This window comes from Nomia melanderi, chromosome 12 (assembly GCF_051020985.1).
Source record: "Nomia melanderi isolate GNS246 chromosome 12, iyNomMela1, whole genome shotgun sequence".
Taxonomy (NCBI): Eukaryota; Metazoa; Arthropoda; class Insecta; order Hymenoptera; family Halictidae; genus Nomia; species Nomia melanderi.
In genome coordinates, this window is record NC_135010.1 from 8,576,254 (window position 1) to 8,597,839 (window position 21,586).

The following is a 21,586-nucleotide window of genomic DNA, read 5'->3' on the forward strand; positions in this document are numbered from 1 at the left end:
TTGGCTCCCGATGCCGCGTATGCAGAAAACATCGCGGAAGTGCCCACTCATTGTCCCGGAGTGGCAGTCGAGTGCAGCTTTGCCGACGACGGGGTAATTAGTTCGTATTATACTTTGTGACATCGCCGGGGTCGGCCAATGAAGCCGAAGAGGATCCTCCCTTTCCGTTCTGTCTTTCTCTCTGTCTCTCTCATACTCTGCTTCCCACTCTCTCTCTCTTTCCCTCTAGAGCGTATCCGCTTGTTCGTTCGCTAGCTACCCTCCCATCGCCGCCCGCTTCGCTCCTCTTCGAATCCAATTACGATTTCGGTCCCCGAGCATCCTCTTCCTGCATCGGATGGTGGACGTTCCGCGTGCCTGCGCGGATGAAACTTTCCCGCTATGGGCATCCCCATTCCGCTGGCTCGTTCTCTGGCTCTCGAGGGGCTGCGGAGTCGATGTTTTCGAGCAGTCTTTTGGAATTTGGTTTTTGCAAGGATTGAATGAACTTGAGAATACTCGTGCGCGTGTTCGTGAACAGAATTATTCGAAGTTGACCGTGGCTGGAGAATTCTTCATTGTGACGAATGTGCATTCAATCTTCATTTTTTATAAATTTGAGATTAACGTGATTTCGTATAAATACTCAGCGTCTGAGCGAAAGAATGATTAAACTTCTCATTTTCGAAACTTTTGCAATTAAAAACTTGGCGTGTTCCTCGCTAACTTCTTTCAGGAAAAGAATATACGAACATTCGAAACATAGGTCACAAAAATTTCAGGAAACAACGTAAAGAACAGAGAAAAAACGTCAAAGAAAATGGAAAAAGAGGAAATCCGTTTTTTCAACCCTCTAGACAAGAGGACCCCCTTAACAGCTCTTCTCCGTTCGATCTATATTTCATCGGCGAGTAGGTTGGAGAGGCAAGAAGGACGATCCAGTGCGCTAGGTTGACCGTGCCGAAGCCTCTTTGTAAACGGAAGATCGTCGAGCACGCCGGGGCACAACGTACGCGTGCTCGAGTATAAAGAGGCCGCCCCCGGGGGTTACAAACATCCTCGATGCTTCCACAAGCCCGGTCCTATCTTTTTGCGGCCGTTCAACGGCTTGTATATACTTTGTAACGAAATTCATCGGCGAGCATCGGCGGAACGCTGCTCTCAGGGGGTCGGGCGCGACTGGGGGCTGGAAAATTCGCAGAGAGCCGGCCGCGCTATTGGCTTTTCCGTGACGGTGGCCTCTCGTTAGCGACGAATCGGATCGGACACACGAGCGGCGCAGCGCTCAAAGACATCGCGCGGCATAATTTTCCGTCAGAGAGCACACTTCTCGCTTCGTTGACCACGGATTCGAAAATTTCCCGAGAGCCACACTTCTGTTCTCTTCTGTCCGCTCTGTTTGCCGTCGCGGAACGAGTCACCGGGTCGTCGATGAAACGACGGCGAAAGGCAGAAGCAAGGAAACAGAGGGCGGAACGAAAAAGAAAAACCCGGGGCGAGAACTTGGAGACGACGATCGAAGCGAATCGAGGACGAAGAAACACGGGAACACGGTCTAAGAAACGTCCGGGAAAAAGTATATTCTCTACGTGTATCTCTTGTTCGCTGCCTGTCAGCCGTCTCGCCCCCTCTTTTTTGCGGTTCTTTTTTGGAACGCGCGCTACTCGCGACGCACCCCCGCGTTATGAGCCATCCAGCTGAAAATGGCGTCTTGCGGACGTCCGTGAGAAATATTGTGAGATATGTCGGAACGGAGGGAGAGAGGCAGAGGCGAAGAAACGTGGGTCGAAGGGCGAGCGTGAATCCCATCGTCTGGCATGGTTTTTTTGTCCTCCGGAGACTCGGAACGTGATATGTGAACGGATGAAATCGGTGCCGGTTAAAAATAGGAATTACTGTGTTCTTGGAGAATGTGTTGCGACGTTTCTCTGATAGTTTGATTTGAGGTGAAGTAATTTCAGTTTGAAGAGCTGATCTATGTTATAGTATTATTTATATTGATTATCTCAATAAATGAATACTAATAATAATTACTATTATACAATGTTGTATAATATACACCTATTTCTTCACTCGTGTCATTCGTGACTCGCAAAAAAGGGCTTTCCATCTTTACAAAATACTCCCGCTGAACATAATAAAACGAAACGTTATAATAACGACAGAGTATTACACAAGTACATATTCATATTTTCGTACGCCGCGAACGAGTTAATGATCGACAAGCGTGTGCAGCGACGCACACGAGTCGCCGACCGAAACATTTAGTAGCCGGACGACAAATATTGGTACACGATACAATTCTCGCTCTCCACTCGATGTTTCCGGCGCAAGTATCAATGTGTAATTACCTCGAACAATTTCGCGACAACAACTCGGGAACTGTTTGTGATGGCGTTGCTTTGAGTCCCGGCCGCGAAACGCGGTTGGAATTGAAGTGTGCCCGGGCCGCGTTTCAAGAACTGCCAGACCCGGGGGCCACGACCGCTGTGTTTTCATTAATTCCGGAATAAAACGGCGCCGGATTTAAATTTACTTTTTAACGACGCAACTTTTCCCAACGCCCCCTCCCGTTCCGGGGAAATTTGTTTGAAAATTCGGGTCGTAGGAAATCGGAGCACGAGAGAGGACGCGGCGCAAACGAATACCCGATCGCTCGAATGATTTATTCAGTCGCGCAGATGTCGGTTCCGTCGAGTTTGGTAGGAAAAACTAGAAAAAGGATAAAAACGGGAAAACCAGCGCGCGAAAGAGCAAGAGGGGAATAAATGGAACGGGCGATCGCGAGGAATCAATTCGAGTAACCAAACAAACGGATGATTTTTTCCTCGCTTTCCCCGTACGAACGCGGCGGTTGAACCGTGTAGCGACTTCGCGTCGTTCCGCTGTAACTTCGACGAACGTCACGAACCGTCGACGGACGCCGCGCGACGACGGACTTTCAGACTATTGGAATTTACACGACCCCTTCAGGTGCACGCGATTGTTTCAAGGGAGAAAAAGAGGTGGAGTCGGAGGGAACGGGTCGACCGGTGAAAATGTTGGTTAGTTTCTGCTGCGTAGGCTCGCGAGCTCATTTACCCTCGATGCTCGCGCTCGCGCGCACTCGCGCTGGGGGTTGGGAAACGAGAAACTAGCGAGCGAAAGACCGATGCTCTGCTCCAGATGCTGCTTCAGCAATTTTCACGTTCGCCCCGCAATTGGATACGTAGACGAGCCGTAGGTTAAGTTTGCGTATTAGTGGTACGCGAAACAGATGTAGTGCGGTGTGCAAATGGGGAAGAAGAGGCTTCTGGATCCCCATAAAATCGTCTGTACGGGCCGGCCGCCGTGCCGCGCCGGCAGCTGTCGAGGTGGCTACGGCCAAATTAACAGGTCGGACGAAAATTGAATGCGACTACCCTTTGCCTCGCGAATTTCCAAATGGATCCGGTTTAAAGGAGATACGCGTCGCTCCGCTACGCGCCGGATACTTGCTGGTACATTGACCAACACGTGTCCATTTAATCCTGCTTGGCCGCTTTAGCGTGCTAGCAATTTTAGGGTGAATCTTAGTTTCAGTACTCACCGGTATACAAAGAATATTTATATAAATGTACATTTGCCGAAGGTAGAGTCTAAAAAGTGAGAATGAAATCTATTTCTTTTATAGTGAGTTTCATTGTCGGGATAATAATATATTGCCTGAAATTTTAACGAAATCCTTTGTTTAACTGTGTCTTATGCATTTATGATACTATACGCAGAAGACTTGGTCACTGACTGCTCAGAGACTTAGTCACAGTTCAAACGGTAATAATTGAAAGATAAATTTGGCCGTCCGAATGTGATCCTCTCTCGTTAGCGCGGTTAATAACAGGCGACCGGAAAGTTTGCCCTCACAATTCACGGACACCCAGTATATCCAAGAATGGAGGACGCGTTGCATTCGCAACAGCAGCGAGTGTCGAGTGGCGTTCCGTTTATCCATCGTCGCTCTTCCCGCGGATGCATTAAATTCCCACACTGATACGCGTCTCGGTGGAAGCAATGCCGGTAGCAGGACGCCGCGCGCCGTGCACGACGACAGGGACACGACGTCGTCGTCGTCGACGACGAAGACGATGGCGGCGGTGCTTTGAGGGCGCGGAGTGCCGCACTCGACGTGTCATACGGCGCCCTCTAACACTGGCGTAGTACTCTCTCGAATTATTTTGACCGTTCTTTGTCGCGTTCGATACCTCGTGAAGTTCTTTCCCTTGGGATACGCGACGATCGATCAACCCTTTAACACGTTTAGTGTTACGGTAGTTATTACTGGCGTTAGAACATTTTTTACAATTGATTTTAGTGAGATGAAAGTTTTCTGATAAATACTAATATTAGTAACACGAATAACTAGAATAACTAATATTCTTTTAACAACATCCTCGTCAATCGACAGTATTAAATTCAGTATCACTGACCTTTCTTTGCTAAGCATTTATATATTTCATGCATCAACTTCGTAAACTAAATTCTCCAATCAAGGGAGAAGGTGATAAAAATCAGTTGAATCATTCCAACGTTAATACGCGAAAACCATCAGCAATGAAAATCAACCCTCCATACACCTTTCCACTCCATAAATTGCGCCAAGCAAATTTCCTCTGACAGCGCGCAAGGTGTTAACAATATCAACAGCCTCCGTAGCAAGCGTAAGTAAAACATGTTTCCCGTGTATTCCGTTCAGAAATTACGTAATCCCGTATCTTTCCATTATCCCCGAACGAGAGGGAGGGGGAAGGACGGGAGCGAAGCGGCGGAAGAAAAAAGGCGAAGAAAAGGAAGAAGGAGAAAGTCATCGGAAGCTACGCCAATGGGAGCCTAGCCGGCAATAGCGCGAGTCGGCGTCGGCGACGGGGATGGCTTCCGCCCTCTTCTCCTCACCCTTCTTTCCTTAGCGCTGCCACCCTTGGCTGCTGCCCCCGGTGAGCCCGGCACAGGGCAGAGTCGTACTACTTTGATCGCCACTCAAACATTTTCGCTACCCCGGCTGCGCTCGCTAGGCTCCTGGTGTTACGGGGAACGGGGCTCCGGTGCCTTGCCACCAACTAATTACAGTGCGGATCAAAGAATTCATCGACGCGGCCGTCGAGTCTCGAACACCGGCTACGCGGGGCGAGTGTGTGCGCGCGCGGGCATCGTGCATGCGCCGATGCTAGAGGAAAAGAATGGCGCAAGAAGGGCGCGAAAGGGTGAGAGCCCGCCCGGAGAGAGAGCCCGCGGACCCTTGCGCTCTCTTTACGCGCGCCGTGCCGAGGTACGACTCCGATGCGACTGAATATTCTTCGACACGTTGTTTCCGTTTTCTAAAGTCGCCAGGTAGCTCAACGAACTCATCAGCTAAGGCTGATGTCTCGACCCCGGTTCTTTGTTACTCTTATGCGGCCAAGATATTCTCGTTTGTTGAGATGAAAGTAGTGTAATATTTTTGCATGATTTCTTTTTATTTTTGAAAATTGGTGTAGAGATGTTTATACATGGAGTCAAGTTTTGTTAAATTTTAGGAGAGCTTAAGAAATGAAGTCTCTAGATTGATGACATAGGGGTTGAAGTGGTTTAGAAATTTTTAAGGATTGAGAACTATTTTTGGGAGCAATCACTCCTTGGAAGTCATTCGTTTATGAAATTTATCGTAATTTGGATAATGTGATTATTAATATTCGTGAATTATCGAAAGTCAACTTATGACTGAAGGATGCTGCACTTTAAGAGTCTTTGGTGTGATGAATTAGTACTTTCAGTATTGTCGGTTGATAAAATTTGTAAGAAAGTGTTTGAGAACTTTGCTTATTTACGAAGAGGATGTTTTTGACTGTTTAAGTTATATGCGAACTCGATTTTTGTAAGAGGATAGAGCGTGCACGTGGAAGTTCCTACGAACATAAGATGAAGTCACTCGAAGAGGTGATACTGTAAAAACTTTCGGGGTACTAGAAGTTTTGGATACCAGCCCCATGTAGTTTGCTGCGCCTTAAAGTTTCATTAGGATGTAGGTAATTTCATCAGGGCTGACATGATACAGGTATGGGGAAACTTTGAATTCGCCCAAGTGTTTAGGGGTTGAAAACTTGAGGTTCCTTGTCGTACTTCAAGCTCCAACTTTCGGAAAATTGTGAAGATAAAAGAACTCCCTAATTGAAAGGCATTAAGTTTAATACGTCCCTTGGAACGTACAATCTCAGCCAAAAAGTAGCACTATTTAAAGAAGATTAATATTTTCAGTTCAACCCTCGAACGAACAATTGTAGTAGCAGTAATTCCTTCAGGATTTCAAAGTTTAAATATAAAATACAATTAACTACGAAGAACCACAAAATAATTCAAAATAGACATGCCTTCGATGAGTTAAAAAATTAACACAATTCCTGCCGAATACACACGGTGGTGCAATTATATTGGCCGCCGGCGTATGGTAACCGAACTAGAGTCGTCAGAGACATGTTCAATAAACGTGAGCCGGGTAGGAAATCCGTTTCAAGAAGTCAGGGATGAAGGAAGGAGGGCGAGTACGGCAAGTAGGTGTATGCACGCGCGTGTACACGAGCGATTTTATGCTCGCCAACCCTCTTTCCGCGCGGCGTAAACCCTCAGACACGAGAGGGAGGCGGGATGGGATTGCACTTTCAGACGTGAATTTTCACGAAGCGAATAAAGCGTGTTAAAGCCCGTGTTTTCGTGACGCTTGCTCGCCGCCACGCTCGAGTAATATCTTAATCCTCTTACACGAGAGAATGGTAACCCAAACTCCGAACGGTCGGCGCGGAAAAATGGGGCGGAAGGATGAGTTAAGCTCGGCCGGGATACGCGATCTCAGGATCCATGTGGTCCGCGGCCAATCTGATTTCGATCTGATAATACAACGTGAGCTGCTTCCTAACGAAACTTTATCTCGTTTGTTTTTAATTTATTCGAGGTTTGCCGAGCGAGTTGTCGGGCGTATTCTGATTTGGCAATTTAAATATTCTAGTTACCATAATATTTGTAATTGTATTCTTCTCAATGAGAAAATGATTGTGATGACAAGTGGCAGTATATTTTTCACTCGCTACTCGATACCATCTGAAATAACAACTCCTTTATATACACTGTATACATTCAGTACCTATACTGAATACCTATATCTCACTTATTTAACTCGTTATTTAATAACTTGTTAGAATTCCATTACTAACCAAGGACTTTATTTGATTAAACGCACTAGAACAGCAGATCAAGCAACCTAGCAACTATCCTCAAACAAGCAATCATTATCCAAGTTCCCCGAAGATCCACAGGATCGCGTAGAAAGAATGAAACACCTAATTCCGACACTCGTGAAAAAAACTTCATCCGGTACGATATTGAACTTTCCTCGCTACGGCATCATCTCCCATTGCGCGAGGCATTCGAGCAAAGAGTAAGTAATAACTCAGCGGGCGGCAATCAAACTTCGTAATTCGACAGCATTAAAGATTCATGGTTCACGTGTCCCGCGGCCAGAGCGATTCGAAACCGCAGACGTGAGAAGAAGTTAGATCATCTTAGATAAAACTGGACGAGGGTTGTCGCGTTTTGATTGAACACCGGTGGCTACGTTGCCAACAGGAATCAGCATGACAAAGGGCGTTTGAAGGAACTGTGGCGGTCGGAGCGTGTACACACGTCCGTGCCCGCACACGAATTTTGTGTTCGAGAGTGTACGTTGCAGTCCGAGGGCGAAAAAGGGTGTGTGGCCAGCGAAATCTGTCACCCGGATGTCAATCAATATTTCGAGGGGTCCCGAACGCCCCCTGAACCCCCTTTTTCTCGGTTTCCCTTGTTCGGAACCCCTCCCGGCGCCGTGTGTTCCGCTGCGGACGCGGCGCGTACGCAGATCAACGGACCGAATCCGAGTGAGGTTCGTTTCGCAAGGCCCCCTCTCCGTGTCTCTCGCTTTCCACCCCCTTCGCCGGTGATTAATTTCCACTAGGAAATTAATCAGACGGAAAGAATTTGTCGTGCGTGGACGCAACGCGCAATGATCCCGACGGCAGATGGGAAGACAACGCCGGATTAAAGCGTATGACGCCCGGGCCTCCTTTAATTTACGACACCCACCGCCGCCATTACCAACGTTTCATAAATCACCGGGGCCGGCCGCTGCGCGCCACGGTATCGAGTTTACGGTAGTTCATTTGTTAGTTACGATTGGTGCTTACACCCCGCGGGCATGTACCCGCCTCGCGTTATAATTCATCGCGGCACCGACTTCGCGTGATTTTAGGACTTCTCCTCCGGTATCTGCGGCTTCTGGTTTCCCGGTGTTATTTTTCTTTATGCGAAGGGTGAACGGTTGCAGATTCGAGCTTAAGATGTCTTCGTTAATTCTAGTGACTTGAGATTTTATGTTTCCGAGGGAAGATTTGTTTTTAATTAGATATATGAAACGGAGGTATTTATAGACGACTGGTATATTTTATTTATTATATCATTTAACGACAGATTATCTTTGACGAAAATGAGTATCATTGATATTACTATAAATAAAAATTACTACAAAAGAAAACACCCGATCAACACCTCCCACAAAACGCCGATACGAACGACGAAAACAAAAGCACATCCAACGCCATTGAAAACCTCTCATCATTCCGAATCCGCGAGCTCCTGAAGACACGAAATAACACTCCAATCCCATTACCCTATTTCATAATTGATTCAGACCGCACCGGTCTCAATCAACCAGCGCCGAAGATCGATTCCCCAGGACCAGTTCGCCGGTAGCCGGCGATCATCTTCACGTAAACGTCCGCCCCTAACCCTCACGCTTCCTTCGGCGACGTCGAAAGCCAGTTTAAACGATCGACAAGCGGCCGGCGATCGATCAGCGGGGTCCGAGCACTTTCGAGAGCGTGCACGGAATAATTACGACACAGATGTTACGGGCGTTCCGTGCGGAAGGAGAGAATTCGACGCGAAGTTGGAGGGGCGGGGCGGGTTTCAGGGGTTGTTGGAGGGCGAGGCAGTCGGTAATTCTCGAATTATATACATAGGAACCCCATGCCCGGCTCTATGTTGTCCCAGTCATCCCGGCTCAGCCGCGACGTCGTCATAACCGTTAACGTTATCTGTGCCGCAGAATATTGCGAGCGAGAGGGTGGCGGTCCCTGGGTTGGACGGACGTATCCTCGCTGCAGAGGAACACGGGGGGCGCGTTCGCCGTCTCCACGTCTGTCCCCTCCGTCCCCGCTCCGCCGTCGGCCACCCCCTTCGTGCATGTCCCTCAAAATAGAGTTACAAACTGTAACTACGTTTCGGTGCATTAATGCCGCGTAGGAGCGTGGGTCGTGCACCGGTGCCCGTCGCCGTCGGAATTCGTGCGGTGCGCGCTCCAACGAATCGATCGCGGTTACATCGCCGTTCGAGCAGGGGGATGAAGCTCGCAGGGCAACGAAGGGCACCGGCTTTCTCTCTCCCGGACGGAACCATCGGCCGCTTTACATATAAAATCACCCGCTCCCGTGTGTATCGTTTCCTTATCGCCGCTGCATCGGATCGCGGATCGGGGAATTAGATGGGGCGGTCGGTGAACGGCGGTTCATCCGAACAAAAGGTGTTGCATGTGTGAGAGAGAATTTGCTGGTTCGAGGGATTATTTTTGGAGATTCGGTGTAATGCGGGGACTGTTTGGAATTGGAGTTTCCCGGCGAGTTCGTGTTTCTGTAAATGATGGTTAGTCGAGAACGAAGAAGGGAAGAGAATATTATGATATCGTTATGAGAGCAATGATTTGTTTAATTCAGCCTACAGACTGTATTGTAAATGAACGTAATCGTGCCTGAATACGGGAATGCCTTTGGAAAGATTAAATTTCGATGCGCGTTGTAATTACATTAATTAATGATAAAATACCGGACAGAGATGAATGTTAAACGCATTTCTTTCGAGCGTATGAGTCGATGCATTGAAACTGTCGACGAGAATAATTCCAGCAGGATAATGACGGAAGGTGATTCAACGACGGAAACTTTGCATAAGCTTCGCATTGAGCCACTTTCCTGTTAAAAAGTACTGTGGCACGGGATGACCGATATTTCTACATTAATTCTGCTCCTCCCGCCGGCAGCGGGAAAGGAGGGTGGATATTGGCTCTGGAAGCGCAAACACGCCAATGACGCGTGTATCAGTACCAATATATCCGTCTTACACTTTTTCCAGCAGTTTTCCCTTTCGGCCCTATATTACGCGCACGGGAAAAGGGATGAGGATCGCCGGAGAATCGCGAAACTGGGAGCGCAGGCAACGAGCGCTGCGGGAACGGATAGGCGGGGGTTGGAGTCGGGACGGGAGCCAGAGAAAATTAACCCGTCGCGAGCGCACTCCAGTCGAGGCAAAAGAAAACACGCTAGTGAAATATAAAGGATACTCGAGACACTGTAATCGAGTTATATCTCGTAATCCCTTTCCTCGGCCGTCTCGCGGCTCGAGGATGCGCATCAATGCGATTCCACGTTCCGCGGGATCGCTGCTAGGAATCCGGATCTGCGGAAAAAACGCGTCGTTGTTCAACTATGGTCCGCGACCGGCTCTCCTCGAACTATTCAAATTAATGCGAAACTAATTTCGCCTCGAACAACCCCGCCGAATGCACACGCGAGCCTCAGCCGGTACGCGGCTCATTTACATTACAATATTTTGTAATTAGCTGCCTCCTATTCGGGAACGATGTTAAAAGTTTGCGATGCGCTTCACTGGCCCGCCACGCTTTTAAGTAATTCCTTTATCTTTTTCCCCTGTTCCTTTGAATTTATAATATCGAACAGGGAAAAGGTTTCGCATTGCTCAAGACGGTCCGGAAGCAAGTTACGCTTTATTAAATTCTCCTTTGCTGAAGCGGTTGCTGATTTTATTCAACGTTCTTGCGTCGCGGAGCTATTTTGTTGTAATGTTTATTCTTGTCAAAGCTAGTGGTAAATTTATTTTTGTTAGCATCCAGTAAGCCTCTACATGTATTTAGAGGGAAAAAATGGAATTGCACTGTTAGAGAGGTATGCAGTAGCTATTGTTTCATTAACATCTTGGCAATGTTGGATTCTCCGCGGTAATGGTACATCAATCGAAAGGGTTAAATATTCCAGTTCAACGCATTATTGCAGGAAAGCGAATATCAAGCGAATATCCGATCAATTCTTGATCAGTGTAATTCATTCGAGTGAAAAGTACAATTACAGTGGCAGCGGCGCCGCGATTATGATTGCTAAAATCGAGAATGTGAAACGTACCAGCGGATGAATGGACAACGGCTCGAATCAATCGAAAAATCCAATAACATCGGGATACTGCGAAAACAGATATACCAGCAGCGCCCGCAATTATGCAGCGCGCACTATCCGTGGATGGAAAATCGAAACGGGGGCTGATCCCGAGCCGGAAATATAATTTTCAGCGGTGTTCGACGCGCCACTCGTTCTATTCTCAGCCTGCAGCCCTTGATATCTCGCGACTCGATGCACAGTATTTTCGATTCTGCCGCAAACGAGATAACTTCCATCGCAACATCGGCGAACGAATAAAAAGGCTTCTCGAAAAAAAAATGTCCCCGATCCCCGATGCGTTTTATTTACCTCGACCACCAAAATTTCCATTGCTCCCAATAATACAACGAGCGTTTCAAATCGGATTCCCACTAAACACTTATTTCGTATTTATAGAAAATTTACAACAAAATTCCACTGCACACGAGAAATACTCAAAGTACACTTTCCACAATATTCGTTACAAAGTACCATTTTCCGTTTGAATTCTACTTCCTCAATCATAATCTTGAAACCCCGAATTTGCATAAAAATCCGCACTGCAGCCATGCCTATGAAAATTCCCGAGTTAAGATCATACACCTGGAAACTTCGAGATCGCGTGCTCCGCGGCATTGTCCGAATCGAAAGCATTGGCGGCAGTTCATCGGGGAGTCGATGGTAACGCCGAATGCGAACGAAACGCGAACGTTCCGCGGCGTAACGATCCGCGGCCATGCCTTAATAACACGGTACGCGGCCGTGCAAGTCCAAGGCCGAGATGCCGGGAGCCGAAAAGATAATCTCGCGCGACCGCGGTGTCTGTGAAAAAGAGCGTTTCCGCCGAGACAGTGATTATGTTAATCGTCACGGTGTTCCAGGTATTGATAACGGTACGCCGCGACGGCGGACAAGGGATCCGTGCACCTTGCAACAGATTATAACCCGGCTAACTCGATGGTAAATAGAAACCTCGCGCGATAACGAGGCTCCGCGCGCGTTTCGCTGCGGAGGTTTCGTTCCTCCCAGGTGAATTATCAGCGTGCCACGACGTTGCCTGGGTCTGCGCCGCGCCGCGCCGCGCAACTCGCTCGCTCGCTTCCCAGGACGATCCGGAGAGAACCTGTTTATCGAAACCGTTTAGTTGGAAGCGGTAATTCTTGCCGGGCATTAATTGTAATTATACACCGGACGCTAATTGCACGTTATTAGATGCCGGAGTGCCTAGCAAACATGCCCCGGTGCCTCTCCGCGCAGCTGTCCGCCTGATGTGCTAACTCAAGACATCAAGCTGAACTGGTGAACCAGCTCGTCAACTACTTTCGCGGGGTAGAGAACGTTCCCTGCAGATGCGAACGATCCTCGGAGCTGATGTTCTGGAATCTTGGTCCCGGGATCTTGATGGAAGCTTAACACGATCATCTCGGGTATTTATTTTGCCTCGAGTTGGTAGATCGAGTATTTGATGAGGATGGTTGCGCGAAAAATGTGGAAACCTGCAGTACTTAACCGGTAGAAAAATGTTGATGCACAAACAGAATTTTATGAAACTGCAAGGAATTCTAACGATCAGCTACGGTCGCTATGGCTAGGCTACGAGTACTTGATACTTGATACTTATTTACTCTACCCTCTGCTGCAAGTTTGTTTTACTGTAAAGTATTTTAAATTAGGTTGCTGGAAGGGAAGTTAACCATAAGCTTCGCGATATGAACTCGAGAACGTGCGACCGAAGGAAGGCGAGAGTCATCATCGGTGCAACGACCCTGTTTGCATTCCGAAACGGCGACTCGCGCTCCGGGGAAGCGCTATCTGACCCTATCTGCCGGACTTCCGTTTGCGAAAGCTTGCGGTTGTCTTTTTCGCGGTTGTGCACCGTACGAATCGCGTTACGGGCCGGCGCAGACGCAACAGATAAGAAAGGAAATCGCGCCGGACAAAGACATGTCGCGCAAACACACGCTCGAACGATTCTCGCGAGCAACGGGGCCGATGATTGCTCCTCCGGAGGAGGGCAATTGAAGATGTGACAACGGCTGGACGCTTCTGAATCATGTCACACGTCAAATGAATGCTCGGAAACTGTCAACCGGCCCAATTACGTCTTCATACCAATGGCCGATCTCCAACCGGCGACCCGACGGGTGTTACGGTTGTCCCACGCGTACTACACGCCGGACAAAGCGAGCCAGCGACTTGACAGGTTCGATCTAAGCGTTGAAAATTATCCGATCGGTTTATCACACGACTGTATCAACCGACGTTCGACGTCATAACGGGCTCCCGTGTGGGTGTACATGTCGTTCGGTGTCCGCCAGACGCGGTCCAGTGACACATAGAAGCAATTTTATCTCCCTCTGAAAAGCTGATTGCGATACGGGCTCGACGTTGCACCGTGAGATTGCGACCCGAACTGTCCTACTAGCGCGGTTTGTCTATCCTTGCGCCGCACGATCCGGTCGTCCAATTAACGCGTATTTCTACGGGAGGAAACACTCACTGACCGGATGATTTACGCGGCGACGAGGGATTGTTGGTCAGTGGTACGGAACTCGTGTATAGATATTCATGAGGAAGCTAAAACGCAGCATTTTTCAAGGAGGAAAACGGTGTTTCTGTAGATTATAAATTTCTCCATTTAATCCTTGACACGTCACATTTATAAATCGTGTAATTTTAATTAGATACTACTTTTTCGAAGAAATCGGCATTTATCATCTCTGTTGGATAACGAATATCTAACTAGATTGTCACATAGGCACCTCAAACGTTCTATACCGCTCTCTTCATTGCATTTCCATAATAATTTAGTAATAATTACACACTAGCTCTAAAAAGAAATTGAATTTTCCAGGTAAACGAGTTCACGATATATCATTCCGCATTCAAGACTAACTTTTCCACGCAGAATCGCACCCTTCCCGTTCGAGACACCAGTCGCAGCTCGTATATAATCACCAAGCGTCCGCGACAAATAAATAGCCTACGCAACTTTCTCTTACCAGGAAGGAACTCCTCCGGCCGCACATTCAGAACACGAAAACTGTCGTAGGGGCGTGGTTGCGAGGCGGACGATAGCTCTCGGTGAAAATGAAATTACCACGCGAACCCGGCAGTGTCATTGATACCAGCCGTTGCCGGCTTGTTTGATCGATGTGCCATAAGGTTCCAATTTGCATAGGCCGTTTACAACAAAATTGCAGCCGGACCCGTGGCCCGACCGCTTTGTAACCACTGGGTACGGCCGTGTTACACCGTAACGGTAGTACTCGCGGTGTCTTGGTCCGGTCCCGCTGGCAAACAGCGGCCGGGCCTCGGACGTCCCGTTAGAATATTATAAAATTACCACTTAACACGACACTTTACGAACATGCGCTTACGACACACCGTACATCTTAATTTACGCGTCCGCCTGGCGCGCAGCCACCGGGCTGGACGGCGGCGGAATTCACGGAACTGCTCATTTTCTACGACGATCACGAACCAGCAGCGTCACGGGGGGCGGCGACAGGGAAGGAGGACTACCGGTCGAAATTTATTCCAGCTCACGGATCTACCGATAATTGTTCGCTCCCGAGACCCGTAGCCCACGAGTGTTTTCCTGCACGCAGCCGCCTCGTTCCAGCCGGAATCACTCGAACGACCGTGTCGAAACCCAGCCACATGGAATTCCAAATTTCTCCGGGAACTTCGCGCACGACGGGAAACCATCGACACTCAACGGCTCTGGTTACGATCGCGCGACACTCGCGGAGTGAAATTCGGCTAGTGATTATTTTAGTATCCTTCCGGTGAACTGGGATGTTTGGAGATTGTAGGTTTTTGAGTGGATTGTTTGGGCTTTAGTTTAGGTAGACTGGAGTTGAAGATAATATATTCACTTGAACACTGAAACTATCGAGCAGTTAAATTGAGTTCGGGAAATCTCGATGTAGGAACTGTAAGAGTGCATCTATCGAGACTTGAATTGTTTTAGAATTCAGTTTGCGTATTGTTATGTCAATTTCTTTGGTAATTTCTCAGAGAAACATATATCTTTTCAATAATTGTAAGAAGAAGACACTAGGAATGTGTCATTTTGACCCGTTTGGTGGCTTTAGTGTTAATGAAGATTGTATTATTTTTATAATAAAAGAGTTGAATTATTCAAATTTATCGAATGTTAAAATATATTTTGGATTTTAAGATATCTTATGTGGTACGGAACTTGTCTAAATATGAAATCATTACGTGAAATTCGTAGATCATTTGTCTGTTTCGAAAAACATGGATTGAAGAATGGAATGATACTGCAAATATTTGTGTGAATAAGAGATAATGAACGTTTGTTTAGATTGTTTAAAAGTATAGAACTGGAGGACAGAAGGTTCGTTCTCTTCTGTTTCCGAGCAATAGATGAATGGAAAGTATCACGGAGCGAGGCGTTGGTATCTGTTAACCCGCAGGTCACCCTGTTCAAGTTTTAGGAAGCCATTTTTTTCCTCAATGGCGTGATTAACAAGAGGAAATGCCGTCTATTGGCTGAGTGACGCGCGAGTAAAGATCAAATGAATGCAGGAATCTAGAACGAAGGCTCGTTAATAAGTGATTCATGTTTTCTAATGGACCGACATTTGTACTGACGCGAGCAATCAAATCGATGATGGATGATCCGGCTGCGTTCATTGTCTGCTGCTCATGTTCGCGAGTTCTCCTCGGAATAATTGCATTAAAATATTCATTATCGGGAATAAGTCGTGGGGCTTGCTGCGTCATTTGCATAGAACTCTCGTGTTCTATGAATATATTCAGTACAAGATGTCTGAATGACTTCCTGCTACGAAGCTATTTGTTAGGAGAATTTCAACCTGGAAAGTTTCAAGCTTCAATCTATCAATTATTGAATTGACCCATAATGTTGTTCAAATCTTTATATCAGCATGAAATGCATCTTATTTTCAGTGCAATATTATATTCGCCATTCAATTCGATGACTTCCTTTAATCTCTTGCTGTTGTTTTTTGAATATTTTACAAAATTACCTTCACATAAAGATACAGAAACGTCCCATGAAAATTATCTTCAATAACAGTGATCAGATATCTACCAAATTAACATCCAAGTAAAGTTATGAGTCCATTGAATATTTATTTCTCTAGCAAATCATACGCTACCATGAATATTATTCTCGAATATCCCATTCTGCGGTATTAATTATCGTACGCGCAGAATTTGCGGTTATAATAAAGCAATTATTTAAAAGATCCTACGTAGCGACAAGAAGAAAATTCAAAATGATAAATCGCAGCTTTTTAGCATTCCTGTAGTGTCCAGCCGGTGTACCCACCATGGCAGTCAATCTTTCATGCAAATGTAGTTCGAGGGCTTGACATAAACGACGGACACTTTCGACCAAGGAGATCCTGTAGTCGATCAAGCTGGAATCATGCATGTATCACGACGATACACGCATAGCAGATGCGACGAAACCTCTTACAGAAAAATCTTCCGAAATCTTTTTTCCTCGTTTACATAAATACAACTCGAAACAGATTGATTCTGTTCGAAAACGTTACAAAGAATTAATCTTCGATTGATATCTCTGTTTCCTCGTTGGCTATATTTTTACAAAACACTATAGGGAGGACTACTGGCGTGTGGAATCCCAGGGAATGGATGACGGGGGACGGACGGATGTTGACCTCCCTTACCAGACGCGTGCGAGACGCCAATGAAAAAACATGGAGGCGGTGGCATCTCTTCGGGGAAGCGAACGCCAGACGAATAAGTAACACGATTCGAAAAATCGGAAATGATAAATCGTCTGCTTGATAGAAATGCGAATATGATCGCTTAGTAGTACCTGGAACGTGGAAATTATCGATTGATTTGTTCCAGCTTCGAAGAAACATGAAGTGTGAAAGATATCTTCTCAAATTTATAATAAACAGAAATCTGTAAGAACATGAATAGGAAATGTTAATCCCTAATCTATATTATTTACCTTGTTTCTAAGCCTATAAGTATTACTTTACTGTTAATAACGTTCCATTGAAAAGAATTACCTTAAGAAGACAATTCTATGAACTGATGCGGATTAAGTACCATCATTAATACGTTCAGTGTCACGTGTACCATATATACGCGCCAATTTTTATAAGAAAATATTTTTAAGGGACACATTACGTTACAAAGCGGCATAAAAGAACAATATCAAAATATATAAAAATTACCAAAAACTTGAATATAAGTTAATATCTTATTTAAAAGAATATAATCGAAATTTCCGTGGCACGGAACGTGTTAAATGAATAGAACAGTATCTATAGCCCGTACTTTAAGGGACACGAGACACATCAGTTACAGACTAACTACACACTCTGTCAAAATCTGTTCGCACCGGTGACATTTATGTGCTCTAAGTAGGCTGGGGAATTATCGTGACTGTCAGTGTATCTCGGGACACCTTTTTCGAAAACCGTGTTGCAGCTACTAGGTAGGTCACGTGGCCTGTCCTAGAGGACTATAGAAGCGTGTGACAGGTCGTGGTTCCGTCAACCGTTTCCGACGAGCGATAAATCGGCCGTTAAACGCTCGTAAAACTCGCACCCCGCAAGCGCCACTTGTCGCCACCGTCGGGGAACTGGGGTTGTTTTGGGCGATGGCTCATCTTCGAGATTCCTATAGCCCTGTTAGGATGTACTAAATTAACGGCGCCACCCGTCGTGCGTTCACCACGCTTCCCGCGTCCACGAGGGACCCGTGAAAATGGCGGCGGAAAGAAGCCGAGACTGATACCTTTCGTTTATGGGAGGGTGAACTCGGTCGTTTGATCGAGTTTACGATAATGGGTGGTAAATCGTTTGATGAGGCTGGGGTGCGGCACTCATATTATAAGGATGTTTTGGTATTACCGTTATACGGCCGCGGTATTACGCGTATGGCACGTCAACGGTGCATTTCAATCTTTAGGGGTAATGATTTAGTAGCTAGTGTTAATCCAATCGAATCGTTTGGGGGTTTAATGTACATAGTGCTGCGTGGGGTGGTTTATTGAGTTAGCAAGATTACTTCGAGACTATTATTTCAGGAATATATACTTATCCAAATATAGAACACAATGAAACATCAATTTTGAAGTTCACACTCCACTTTGAAAGTCCTTGGTCCATTTTTCAACCTATACAACTGACATCTTGTCATATAAAGAAAGTTTCTCATAAAAAGAATGTTTTTCCATTAATCTAGTAATTGATCATGATATTATATTATTAAACAATACTTCCTTTGTAATACTGTTCTATTTTCACCCTCTTCGATAACGCCGTCACGTTTCGTCGTAAACGCGAGCTCCCCCAACGCGCCAAAACCTACACGAGCGTCTAAGAACAAAAAAATTCAACTACCCAATCGTCTCACAAAGTTAAACAGCAAACGTTGCCAAAAGGAGAGAAGTTACGTTAGCAACGACTCACCGACCGGCGGGCGTGCGCCGTGACTAGTTTCCCGATGATCGCGCGATCACCTTCGCGCGCCGTTTCCCCGCGGGGAAGAATAATCCCGGTAACGAGCGCGTATTCGATCGAGCGGGTTTCAGGGGCCTCTTCAGCGCGGCGAATTACGCCGGTACCAATCGGCGCGGAATTTTGATAGACGGCGCCGGCGTGTTCGTATTCTCCGTCGATACGTTCGCGCGGGGACAAACCTCTTTGCGCATCCGGGCAACCGGGGTTGCTCTCGGTTATGACAGCCGGCGAGCACTATGGGATCCTCGAGCGCGTGAGACTGAACAGCCGGTGGAATCGTGCCCGCAAGACACTCTAGACGCCTAAAGCACTCCACACCGCCCACGGACCCAATGAATTGACATTTCGCGGCGTATCTGCTGACGACGCGTCAGGTTTTTGCTCGGCCTCTTACTCGACGGTGGCCGCGTTCGAATTTCGCTGATCACGTGACGAGGCACCGGGTTTCGTGGAATTTATAGCGTCCGATGAACCAGAGGTTATCCGTTTTCAAACGTACAAGAGTTTATTTCAAGCTGCGAGAAGGTAATATATTCGGTCTCAGAATTCTCCTACCATTCTCACTTCGATTTTTCTTTCAACGTTATATTTCATTTGACCTAACCAAGTTATTAATACTCGAGTAGGAGATTCCAAAGAGGGAACCGGAAATTGAACTAAACTGTTACCTAAAGAAACGAGCTTAATTTCTTGCTAAATAGTACTTTACGATGAGACATTGATCATTACAAACTTTTAAATGACACCTGTTATGTCTTGGAGACTGTCAATTCAACTTAAAAATTACCGACGATTAACGTCTCATTAACAATTGGGGCCGACAAGTAGCCTTGCTTATTGCTAGTCTCCACGATCTACCGATGCAAAGATTCTAGATTCTTATGCAAATTATCATGCAACAAATTCTCCGAGCGAAGCGTGACCTTTGCCCGAGCAAGTTATTTATCTTACTCCAAAATGTCTACCCAGGACCTCTCACGTGTCCCTCGCTTAAGCCCGCGGGTTTATCTTGCGTGGCGTATCTAAGTCAGTAGCAAGCTGCAGAATCGCTTTATTCCCACGATAAATCGGCGTCTAACCGCGGATCTCGAATGAATGCGGCGAGCCCGGGTATCGTCGACGATATTATTGTATGAAAACGCGGCCGCGGATTGCGTCGAGGCTTTTCCGTGTACACATCGGCGAGCGCAGCGCTGCGCCGCGCTGCCGCCGCCGCCGCCGGCCAGATTCTGGGAGTCCATTAAAAGATCAGACTGTTCCCGTGCCGCGCGCATTAAATTCCGATTCATTCTTCAAAGAGCTGACCCAAATGCGCGGCAGCACGCCCCGCGTTTATCGTTCCCCTTTCAATCATGGATTCTTTGAGCGGGCTAAGTGATACACGAACGTCGAACTTACTTCCTGAATATTGGATGCGCTTCTCCACGCATCCGGGAACGTATACATAAATCATAAGGCGGTTCGATTCGATTATTTGAAACACCGAGGTGATACGTTTCGTGGATACCCCAAGACAATGTGGAGTAAATTGGAACTCGAGGAGATCGGCTCGAAGATTGCTTGCTCGTTTCTTTTGGATCCGAATGAAATATTTTTCTGGTTTCCGGGTCTTCGGGTTTTTCGATACTATTCTTTGGGTACCGAAGACGAATGTACATGTACTCTTTTATACGGATCATCCTGTCTATTAGACTAATTTCTGTTTAACACAGAAGCCTCTTATCGAGGAGATTTTACCGAATTAAAGTGTAAAAGTCCTGAAATTATGAGTTCGGTGTTTCGCGGGAAATCGTGGATTTGAGCGACTTAATAGGAAGCATAGAAGAATTAATAATATTACCGAAGATAAAAGAATTTAAAGTTAATATTTATAAAATTGTCGAAACTGAGGGAGTCTTCTCTTTATTAAAATCGTATCGATTATGGACAGATATCAATCCATTCGCCTAAAGAACAATATTGAATACTCCCCAAACACACGACAATACACAGATAAAGCTTAAAATCAACGTATCTACTAATTCCATTTAGAAGAGAATCCCAACCGCAATCGTTTCTCCAAAATAAAGAATCTTTCTCGTCCAAGCAAAGAATACACAACGAAACACTAAAAGTCAATTTAAAAGTAAAAAGTTCCATCGCGTTTCACAAAGCCGGCATTGTTAATCGGAATCAAACGCATAAACATCCTTAGCCGAGCGATCGCCAAACAAACCGGCGGGCTCGCCTATTAGGAATCCGCGTGGCAGAATTACGATTCGGCGAGCGGCGTTAGTCGCTAGGGAGGCGCGCGCGTGAACCGCGGCAGCGTTCAATCGTACGTATCCAAATATTGGTCCATTACTGGATCATAATGCTCCCTCGCCCGCCGTATCAAACTCCCGTTCCGGCCTCCGGAGAGTTTGCCCAGGGATGAATAAGGTAGGATCGTATGTACACGGTGCTCGAAACTGCATTCTGATCTAGGCCACGTTTCCTTTTGTGTCCTGTTATCGGCCCTTGCACCTCGCAACAATAGGGGCCTCCCGGTAACATTGCGCCCGGGCGGTTCAACTTCTCTGTTAACCGGCGCAACGTCAAACTATTCGTTTACGCGCGTCCCGCAGCCACCGCTGAATTGCCATTCCGCGGGCGAAAATCGTAAAAATTTCTTACCCCGCGGTCCGCGTGCGTGAGCGCGCTTTACGACACTCGACGGAAGCGAACAAGTCCTCTTCTTCCATTTACAATAATATACCGAGAGATATCCGTGTCCTTTCAATGTACCGTCCCACTACGCCCCCTCCCGCCCCCGAGCGTCTCTTACCGCTAGCTCCCTTTCTCCTT

General features: G+C 46.7%; 1 protein-coding gene across 4 annotated transcripts in view; it reads right to left on the minus strand.

Moving 5' to 3' along the window:
- The window catches only part of fz2 (frizzled 2), a 182,462-nt gene that overhangs the window by 110,328 nt on the left and 50,548 nt on the right, over positions 1 to 21,586 (minus strand). Inside the window, exon 1 of one of the 4 annotated variants that reach the window (XM_076372519.1) lies at positions 14,258 to 14,317. The exons of the other annotated variants lie outside the window; for them this stretch is intronic. The gene's annotated coding sequence lies outside the window, so the exon portion shown is untranslated. Of the gene's footprint in view, positions 1 to 14,257; positions 14,318 to 21,586 lie in introns of those variants that run through there. 4 annotated transcript variants of the gene reach the window in all.